Source organism: Lactuca sativa, chromosome 5 (assembly GCF_002870075.4).
Source record: "Lactuca sativa cultivar Salinas chromosome 5, Lsat_Salinas_v11, whole genome shotgun sequence".
Lineage (NCBI taxonomy): Eukaryota > Viridiplantae > Streptophyta > Magnoliopsida > Asterales > Asteraceae > Lactuca > Lactuca sativa.
The window spans coordinates 186,870,141-186,881,323 of NC_056627.2; positions in this window are offsets into that span (position 1 = coordinate 186,870,141).

Here is an 11,183-nt window from a genome sequence, read left to right on the forward strand (position 1 = left end):
ATTCCCTTCGAGTGTGTAGGAAACCAAATATTATGTAGGAACCTAGACTAATAAACTTTTTAAATGAATGAGAAACATATAAGTTTATAAAATGATATGAATACTTTTAGGATAAATATCAAACTTTTCTCTGGAAGTTGAAACGTATTCTAAAAACCTCATAAATTAAAAACCAAATTTCAAGTTTGTATTATACAAAATATATCACAATGTTACAGTATTTACTAATATGTTGTTAATGGATACGTAATATTATGAAATTGTATGGAATATTCTGATATTAAAGTGTAATATTCTAAATTTTGTTATAACATATAAAATGAACTAATATTACATAAGATTCTAAAGTTATATTTAATATTCGGAATATATATATATATATATATATATATATATATATATATATATATATATATATATATATATATATATATATATATATATATACCATTCTAACAGAATAATTTAATTAGGCTGTCTATATTCAAGTCACAACTTAATATTCTTATAGAATAATGCTATAGGATGTTTGTATATGTAGAACATTCTAAATAGAATGTAACACTAAATGATTATATGAACATCAAATATCGAACTAGAATATAACAATATATATGTAAGAAAATTAAAATAATGCACAGTTTATTTGTAAATACCAATATAAAAGTAAAAACTTAGAATATAGTGTTATCGTATTATTCAATTACCCAAATACATCACTTGAAACTAAACAAAAAAAAAAATATAATCAAATTTACAACATCCCACTACATTGAATGAGACACTCCAGGAAATTATTATTGAACCACATTCTCTACAGTTCCATTCAAGATTTACCTAAAAAGTTGTAATTATAGAAAACATGAAAGTTTTATCTAATTTCATAACTGTATGTACCACTTTACACTGTGAAAGGGGTGAAAGGGGTTTGATGGGTATTAGGATACATATCTGCTGCAATAACAATGTTTAAAGTTGCCCAAATGTAAATAACAATTTCATCAAGAAAGAAAAAAAGAGAGTGCATGGAGTAAATTAAACCAACATCCTCATTACAGATTTCTATTAGAAAGATGAATCAAGTCCTCATCATCCATCAACTTTTTAGCCACTTTAACTCTTTATAGACCAAGCACCATTGAAACCAACATTTAAATATGCTTTTTGAAGTTCTAATCATTAATTAATGGTGGCAAGATATGGATGATATGCTTCTTCCAACATATGCATTGAACATTTGCATTGATGACAGTTGTATGTCCTTCAATCACTGACAAAAAGAAGTACACGAGTCATCACTAAGTTGAGAAAAATCAGCTTGGAATTTGGGGTCAATATCATTAAATAGTAACAAAGTTTAAGGGTGTGAAGGAATGAGTGATATATCAGACTCTACATCACACTCTTTATTCATTTAGGACTTTCATCAAACAGGTAGAGTGCGTGTATAATGTAAGATAATTGGCTCAAGAACAATAATAGTTATGTACACACCTCATTAATTTTATAGAATGAGCACAAAATAACACGAAGATACGTTATTTTTGCTTGCTTATCTTTATTTAATATGTGCTCGAATGTACAAAAAAAACCAAAAGCTTGAACTTGATAATCGATGGCTGAAATCAAATACTTGAAATGATAATAGATTTAAGATGAAGTTAAATTGATAAAACATCTGATTTGATAGTAAACTCGAAGCATCAATTTGATGGAAATCGATATCAATTGATGATTGATTACCAATGTTGATGAATGGCTAAAAATCGTTGATCTGAAAGCGATGAAAACTCAGGGGAATAAAACTCAAACCTTGATCAATTGATGAAATCATGATGTAGAGTAAAACGCACAGCTTGAAAGATCGTTAGCAATTGTTGAAGATGAAGATTAGTAGAAATCGACCAAGCACTTGAGCTTCTACCTTGGATGAAATCGATGATCACAGAGTTAAAACCGAAAAAAAATATTGTAATGAATTGTTGATGTCGATAGATGAACATAAAACTCAATCACCCAAATCAAAGCAAATAGAAGATTGATTAGCGTGAATCGAAGATGAAGGAATGTTGATCGATTAGTGTGAATTGGTAGAAAGAATCAAAGCAGTTGGGTTTTGTGATAACGTGAAGACACTACAAGAATACCAAGCTATCCCGACGACAAAAGTCGTCGTTACAGGTCACCCTATGCCGACGACATGTTGTTGCCATATCATTTGAAACTTTTGACCAATTTCCTTTGACCACTATATCTATGCCAATGACACGTCGTCGCCATAGGTTTTGCGGGAACGACGAAAATGTTGGCGGCAATCTGAAAATTTGTGCTGACAACATGTCGTCGGTATAGGTATAAAAAAACTATTTTCCATTTATTTTTATTCCATGTGCCAGAAAAACTGAACGACGTAGTTTTGGAAATGGTATCCCGACGACTTGTCGTTGGCACAGGGTTTTTAATTTATATATATATATATATATATATATATATATATATATATATATATATATATATATATATATATTTATTTATTTCAGGAATAAATGATACGGCGTCGTTTATGGAGACCCTATATCGACGACATGTCGTCAGCATAGGGGTATACCCTAAAACAGATACGCGTACTTCTTTCATTTGCATGCATCGACTCTTTCCTTAATCCCTTTCCTCCCAGGCGACGAAATCGGCTACCCTACGAAGATATCTGGCGATTAACCCATTTCAAGGTTGTTTCTACCCCTAATTTGTTTTTTTTTATTGTTGTTTGGTATTGATTTTTACCCTTAATTTGGGGTTTTTTGGTGTGTAGGAACCGGTGGTGAAGCTCCATCGCCGACTGCTTCAACCTTCCACCAGAAGTTTATTGCCACCGATATCCTCTCTGCCACCACTGGAGTTGCTCACCGGTATGTATTAAAACCTTGTGCATTTTTTTTTCTGATTTGATGTTGCCGCCTGTGGCCACCACCAGCCACCACCAGAGGATTACTGCTTCTTTGACTTGCCAGAAAAGTTGAACATCACACAAGAACAAAACTGAGGTTAGTTTTTTTTTTTCTTCTAATTTTTATTGAAATTGAATTTGAATTGTGCTGAAACTGAAATTGAATTGTGTTGGAATTTTTATTGAAATTGAATTGTGTTGAAATTGAAATTGATCCTCTGATTATATAATGGTATTGTTTGTTTTGTATATATATGTGATTGTGTTGTTGTTTGTTTAGGTTTTTACTTTAAACAAACTAATTGTATGAAACTGATATTGTTTATGTTGGTATATGAAATTGATATTATTTATGTTGGTATATGAAATTGTATGAAATTGATGTTGTCTAGGTTGATATATGAAATTGAAATTGTTTAGGTTGGTATTAAATTTTATGTGATCTTTGTTTAGGTTGGTATGAAATTGAAACGACCCTAAAATACGACCCAAAATTTCGATTTTTATTATAACAAAAACCACGAAACTGAGTATCACATAATAAAACCATACGTTGCGTGTTTCAAAACCATAATAAAATACTGTGAGAAAAACTGTATCACAACTGTATCCAAACATATCAAGAAACTGAATCAACTCCCAGGACAAAACTAAAGCTGTGGTGTGTGCGATGCCATCATCCCGAGCTCTTCCCTTTGCTTGCGGAAGTACCTAAAACCAAAACTGAAACTGTAAGCACGAAGCTTAGTGAGCTCCCCCAAACTACCACATACCATACAATACATATAAAGCACATACTGGGCCTTGCCCACTGACTGGGACCCCGTCCCCTGCATCGGACCGAAGTCCGAACTAGCTATCTGGGACCCCGTCCCCTGCATCGGACCGAAGTCCGAAGACTGACTGGGACCCCGTCCCCTACATCGGACCGAAGTCCGAAACTGACTGGGACCCCGTCCCCTACATCGGGCCGAAGTCCGAAACTGACTGGGACCCCGTCCCCTGCATTGGACCGAAGTCCGGACTAACTGAACACAGCATAGCATAACATATCAACTAGCATAAACACATAAATCCTGTCTGAGCCACGGAGGCGTCAAACATACTAACTACTGCATTGGACCGAAGTCCAAAAACTACTGCTAACTGAATGGGCCGGCATTGTGGCCTTAGACCCGTTCCTACTGGAAGGAAACTCACCTCGAGAACTGGCTGCTATGTGTATGGCTTTGGAAACTAACTGCTGCTGCTCCGGTATCTCCTCGGCTCAATGAACTCTGATTTTGACCTTGGATCTTTGCTCTACACCTCTTCTCTTTGCTCCTTTCTTCTTCTTCTTCAAGCCTTCAAGAATCCACACAAAAACACTTAAATCAATCAAGGGATGGGTTTAGGGTTTCTCACAGCTCTCTGAGGGAGAAGGAGGCGAGTTTGGGGCACATAACACTGCTTAAATAGAGAGCAACCCGGGGATTTAGGGTTTCTTCCTGGCAGGCAGACTCGCCGAGTCCCGAATATTGACTCGCCGAGTCGCCGACTAACACGTGCTCGAAATCCCGCCCCTACTCGACGAGTCGGGCTATAGACTCGCCGAGTCCCTCTTGAAAACTTCCAAATAAATGCCACAGAAGCAACATACCAGAGACGGGGCGTTACAATTCTCCCCCACTTGTCTCAGACTTTGTCCTCGAAGTCTGCTACGGCTGAATCTGCAATTAACTCCGGGTAGTGCTCTCTCATTTCCTCCTCAGCTTCCCACGTCCACTCAGACCCCTTCCGGTGCTGCCACTGCACCTTCACTAACTGAATTGCCTTGTTCCTCAAGGTCTTTGTCTTCCGGTCCAGAATCGCGACCGACCTCTCAATATAATTCAGGATGCTATCAACCTGAATATCCTCTAGGGGAACAACTGCTGACTCATCCACCAAACACTTCCTCAACTGAGACACATGGAAAATGTTGTGGATCTGGCTAAGCTCTACAGGAAGATCCAACCGATATGCAACCCAACCCACTCGGGCCAAAACCCTGAAAGGACCAATGAACCTGGGGCCCAGCTTGCCCCTCTTCCGAAACCTGATGACACGCTTCCAGGGTGAGACCTTCAGAAGGACCATATCGCCTACCTGGAACTCCAAGTCTGAACGCCTCCTGTCGGCGTAGCTCTTCTTCCGACTCTACGCAGTCTGCAGTCTACTACGGACCTGTTGAATCAACTCGGTCGTCTTGAGCACCACCTCTGTGCTCCCAACGACTCGCTGAACGACCTCGCCCCAACAAATTGGGGTCCTACACTTCCTCCCATAAAGCATCTCAAAGGGAGGTCGATCAATGCTCGCATGATAACTGTTGTTATACGAAAATTCCGTTAACGGAAGATACGTATCCCAACTGCCACCAAAGTCTAGAACACATGCCCTGAGCATGTCCTCGAGAGTCTGAATCGTCCTCTCGCTCTGCCCATCCGTCTGAGGGTGGAAAGCGGTGCTGAAATGAAGACGAGTACCCATCTCGTCGTGAAACCGCTTCCAGAATCTGGATGTAAAACGGACATCTCCGTCTGACACCACCGATACCGGCACTCCATGACGTGCCACGATCTCACGTACATAGATATCGGCTAACTTTTCTGCCGATATACTCTCCTCAATCAGGATAAAATGAGCACTCTTCGTCAACCGATCCACTACTACCCATATCGAATCTACCCCTCGTGCGGTCCTAGGAAGCTTGGTGATAAAATCCATGGTGATGTCCTCCTATTTCCACACGGGAATATCTAACGGATGCATCTTGCCATGAGGCCTCTGGTGCTCCGCCTTGACATTCCTGCAAGTCAGGCACCTCTCAACATACCAGGCAACATCCCGCTTCATGCAGAGCCACCAATAATCGGGTCGAAGATCTTTATACATCTTCGTCGCCCCTGGGTGGATAGAAAATCGAGACTTATGAGCCTCGTCCATCAACACCTGCCGTACCCCACCCCAGTACGGTACCCACACTCTCCCATGAAGCGTCAGCAATCCCCGACTGTCATAATCAAACGAAGCTACTCGGCTCACTATCCTCTCACACTTTTGCCTCTCCTCTTTGAGGCCCTCGACCTGAGCCTCCCTGATCCATTCCAACAACGGAGTAATCACTGTCATCCTCAAACACAAATCTCTGATAGGGGCTACAGACACCTTGCGGCTTAGGGTGTCGGCCACCACGTTGGCCTTTCCTGGATGGTAAAGGATCTCACAATCATAATCCTTCAGCACATCCAACCACCTTCTCTGCCTCATGTTCAGACTCGGCTGATCCATAAGGTACCTCAAACTCTTGTGATCCGTGTAGATAGTACAACGAACCCTATAAAGATAATGTCTCCAAATCTTGAGGGCAAACACAACCGCCCCCAACTCTAAATCATGGGTAGGATAGTTAGCCTCGTGAGGCTTTAACTGCCTCGAGGCGTAAGCTATCACATGGCCTCACTGCATCAACACTGCTCCCATACCTGTGATTGAGGCATCACAGTAGACTACAAAGTCCTCTACTCCCTCTGGCAAGGTAAGGATCGGAGCCTCGCACAATCTCTGTCTGAGGGTCTTGAACGCTGCCTGCTGCTCAGGCCCCCAACGAAATACCACCGACTTCTTTGTCAGTCGGGTGAGCGGCACTGCTATCTTGGAGAAATCCTGAATGAACCTCCAGTAATACCTTGCCAACCCTAGGAAGCTCAGAATCTCGGATGGAGACTTCGGGACCTCCCACTGCATCACGGCCTCTATCTTGGCCGGATCCACCAAAATACCCTTCTGGTTGACGAGGTGACCAAGGAACTGCACCTCGCGCAACCAGAACTCGCACTTGGAGAACTTTGCGAAAAGTCTCTCCCTCCTCAAAACTTCCAGCACCTCCCTCAGGTGCTCCTCGTGCTGCTCCTGCGTCTTGGAATACACCAAGATATCATCTATGAATACTATCACTGACCAATCCAGCATCAGCCTGCACACGCGATTCATGAGATCCATGAACGCGGCTGGAGCATTGGTGAGCCCAAATGGCATCACCACAAACTCATAATGACCATACCTGGTCCTGAAAGCAGTCTTCTGCACATCCTCATCCCTAACCTGCATCTGATGATACCCGGAGTGTAGGTCGATCTTGGAGAACCAAGACGCTCCCTGAAGCTGGTCAAACAAATCATCTATCCTCGGAAGTGGGTAACGGTTCTTCACCGTTACCTTATTCAACTCCCGGTAATCTATACACATACGGTGCGACCCATCCTTCTTCCTCACAAACAGGATCGGCGCTCCCCAAGACGAACTGCTCGGCCGAATGAAACCCTTGTCTAGCAGCTACTGCAGCTGCGTAGACAACTCCTGCATCTCAGGGGGAGCTAGAAGGTACGGTGCCTTGGCTATCGGAGTCGCACCAGGAATCAGGTCGATCCTAAACTCAACCTTCCTCTCAGGAGGTATTCCCGGTAAATCCTCGGGAAATACATCCGGGAAGTCTCGCACTATCGGAACATCATCAACTGTCGCCTTGTCCTTCTCCCGGGCATCCAAGACATAAGCTACATAACCCACGCAACCCTGCTGAAAATAGCGTCTCGCTCTCGCGGCGGAACAAAAGGTTGGTCCGCGCTGTGGCCTCTCACCCTGAATCACTAACTCTCCCCCACTGGGAGTGCAAACCCTCACTAGCTGATGCTCACAATCAATCACCGCCCCATTGGGACTCAGCCAATCCATGCCTACTATAACCTTATTCCCTCGCAGGGGAATAGGAACCAGGTCCACCGAAAACTGATCGTCGAACAACTGAAGAGAACACCCTCTATGCACTCTGGCGAACCTCTAGTGGACAATCCAGCTCCCCCGGAGCTCTACTAAATCTCTTGCTAAGCGCAAGCAATACAAATGATCGGGTAGCCCCGAATCGAATAATACCATAGCAGAAATGTCGTTCACAGAGAACGACCCTATATAAAACATATAATCATAAGCAATAATCATTCAATAATAATATAGAGATGAAGGGAAGATACATACCCGTCACCACATCAAGAGTCGCTCGCGCCTCCTCTGCTGTCATCTGAAAAGCCCTACTCTTCGCCACTGGCGCCTCGGCTCGGCCCTGCTGGCCATCTGTAATCCTCAAAGTAGCAGGGGCAGGTGCAACCACCTTCCCTACTGCGGCTAAACTCGGGCACTGGGACTTTTTATGTCCCCTCTGATTGCACTGAAAGCAAATCAGATCTGATGCTGCAATGGCAGTAGTAGGGGTCGTACAATCCCTGCTCAAATGCCCAGTCCGACCGCACTTGAAACAGCCGGAACTCCCTGCCCTGCACACCCCATCGTGCATCCTCCCACACTTGCCACATCGACCGTGGCTCGGCTGAATCCTGGATCTGTGATCTGAAACCTTGGGCTTTTTGCCCGAACCTCCTGAACCCGAAACCGCCTCCGGTTTCCTCTTCTTCTCCATCTCGAGATCAATCTCCCTCTCTCGAGCCCTAGCAATCATGTCATCCAGCGTTTTACAGCTGGACCGGCTCACAAACTGGCAAATATCGCTCCGCAACATCTCATGATAACGGGCCTTCTTCATCTCCTCATCGGCTGCATATTGAGGAACAAGAAGAGCCCTCTCCCTGAACTTGGCGGTGATCTCTGCCACGGTCTCTGTAGTCTAGGTGAGGTCCTGAAACTCTCTGGCTAACTGCTGCACCTCAATAACCGGTGCAAACTCTGCCTTGAACCTGGTAGAGAAATTAGCCCAGGTCATGGCATCCAACGCGACATCATCTCCAATGGTATGTCTGACCTCCTCCTACCAATCCCGTGCCCTGTCCTTCAAAAGACAGGACGCCAATCTAACCTTGTCCCCCTCGGGACACCTGCTCGTGCGGAACGCGTTGGCCACATCCGCCAACCATCTAGTACTCGCTATGGGGTCCCGCGCCCCGTGATAGTCTGGAGCTCCACATGCCCTGAACTCCCTGAACGTAAGTGTGTGCGACCCCATCATGGCCGCCACCTCGGCACGGAAGGTGCCTAACCTCTCATCCATCAGCTCTAGGATACCCTCCTTGATCGAACCAAAGATCACAGGAGTCTGCTCTAAAATGATACGAGTAATCTCTGAAGAAAGAAACTCTCTGGTATGCTCATCCATGCGCTCGTCCCCCGAGCCTGATCCTGATCCCTCCCTGGCACCTCCACTGCCGGCTGCTGGCCTCGAACGCAAAACCACCATTCTGAAACACATCATAGCAACATTAGAAAACTGAAATATCTCAAGGGATCATTGATACTACTACTAGCTTCCTGGTCTTGTCTCAGCCTTCCTTGATTCGAGTATGGATCCTCTGCTTTCAGTAGTACGGGCCCATACTACCTTCCACATCTATCCGTACTTTCCTCAAGAACTGCCTTGACTCCACCAAGTCACCTCTACTACTACTGATCTCTGCTACTCTCATCCTAGGCTTGCCCTAGGGAAATCTCTGACTCCACTCAAACCAGTCCTCAGCTGCTGAAGGCCTCCTTGTAATGCTAATTAGCCATCACTTGAATACCATCGCATGTGATGAGGCTCGAATAATCCTTCGAGTAAAAGGCTCGTCCCTACAACGGTTAGACTCAAACAAGAGCTGCGCAATAGGGCCAAATCCAATACTCTGAGATTATTCAACCCTGATCACATGTGACGTGGCGTATTCATCTAACGACTAACTCTCATCACCAAGAGTTCTACAAAGCACGAAGCAAGCAGCATTCGGACACCGGAAACTACTCAAGCAAATCTACTCTCATAACGAGAAACTGCACTAGCACACAATGCTAAGCTCGCGCTACCAGGCATAACCTAAACAGGCTATCCTACTGCTGTCTACTCAATACTAGCATGCAATTCTCATAAAGCTGAAACAGATATAGCAGGCACATAAGGCATCCTCCTAGATCCTTAGTCCTATACTAGCATGATGTTCTACTGAAACTAGAACAATTAATCATAATAAAACTTGTATGGGTAATTTGGGAGTACTTACTTGAGCTCGGCTGATCGCATGCACCACACCCTTATCTTGTTTAAAAATTCTTTTCTTTCTAAGTGCTTTTCAAAATTTCATTCGAAAACATTTTTCCTTTTTGAAAATCTTTTTATCTTTCCCTTAGTTTGAGTTCAAATACACCCGGAGGTGTATCCGAATCCCTCAAACCAAGGCTCTGATACCAACTTGAAACGACCCTAAAATACGACCCAAAAATTTCGATTTTTATTATAACAAAAACCACGAAACTGAGTATCACATAATAAAACCATACGTTGCGTGTTTCAAAACCATAATAAAATACTGTGAGAAAAACTGTATCACAACTGTATCCAAACATATCAAGAAACTGAATCAACTCCCAGGACAGAACTAAAGCTGTGGTGTGTGCGATGCCATCATCCCGAGCTCTTCCCTTTGCTTGCGGAAGTACCTAAAACCAAAACTGAAACTGTAAGCACGAAGCTTAGTGAGCTCCCCCAAACTACCACATACCATACAATACATATAAAGCACATACTGGGCCTTGCCCACTGACTGGGACCCCGTCCCCTGCATCGGACCGAAGTCCGGACTAGCTATCTGGGACCCCGTCCCCTGCATCGGACCGAAGTCCGAAGACTGACTGGGACCCCGTCCCCTACATCGGACCGAAGTCCGAAACTGACTGGAACCCCGTCCCCTACATCGGGCCGAAGTCCGAAACTGACTGGGACCCCGTCCCCTGCATTGGACCGAAGTCCGGACTAACTGAACACAACATAGCATAACATATCAACTAGCATAAACACATAAATCCTGTCTGAGCCACGGAGGCGTCAAACATACTAACTACTGCATTGGACCGAAGTCCAAAAACTACTGCTAACTGAACGGGCCGGCATTGTGGCCTTAGACCCGTTCCTACTGGAAGGAAACTCACCTCGAGAACTGGCTGCTGTGTGTATGGCTCTGGAAACTAACTGCTGCTGCTCCGGTATCTCCTCGGCTCAATGAACTCTGATTTTGACCTTGGATCTTTGCTCTACACCTCTTCTCTTTGCTCCTTTCTTCTTCTTCTTCAAGCCTTCAAGAATCCACACAAAAACACTTAAATCAATCAAGGGATGGGTTTAGAGTTTCTCACAGCTCTCTGAGGGAGAAGGAGGCGAGTTTGGGGCACATAACACTGC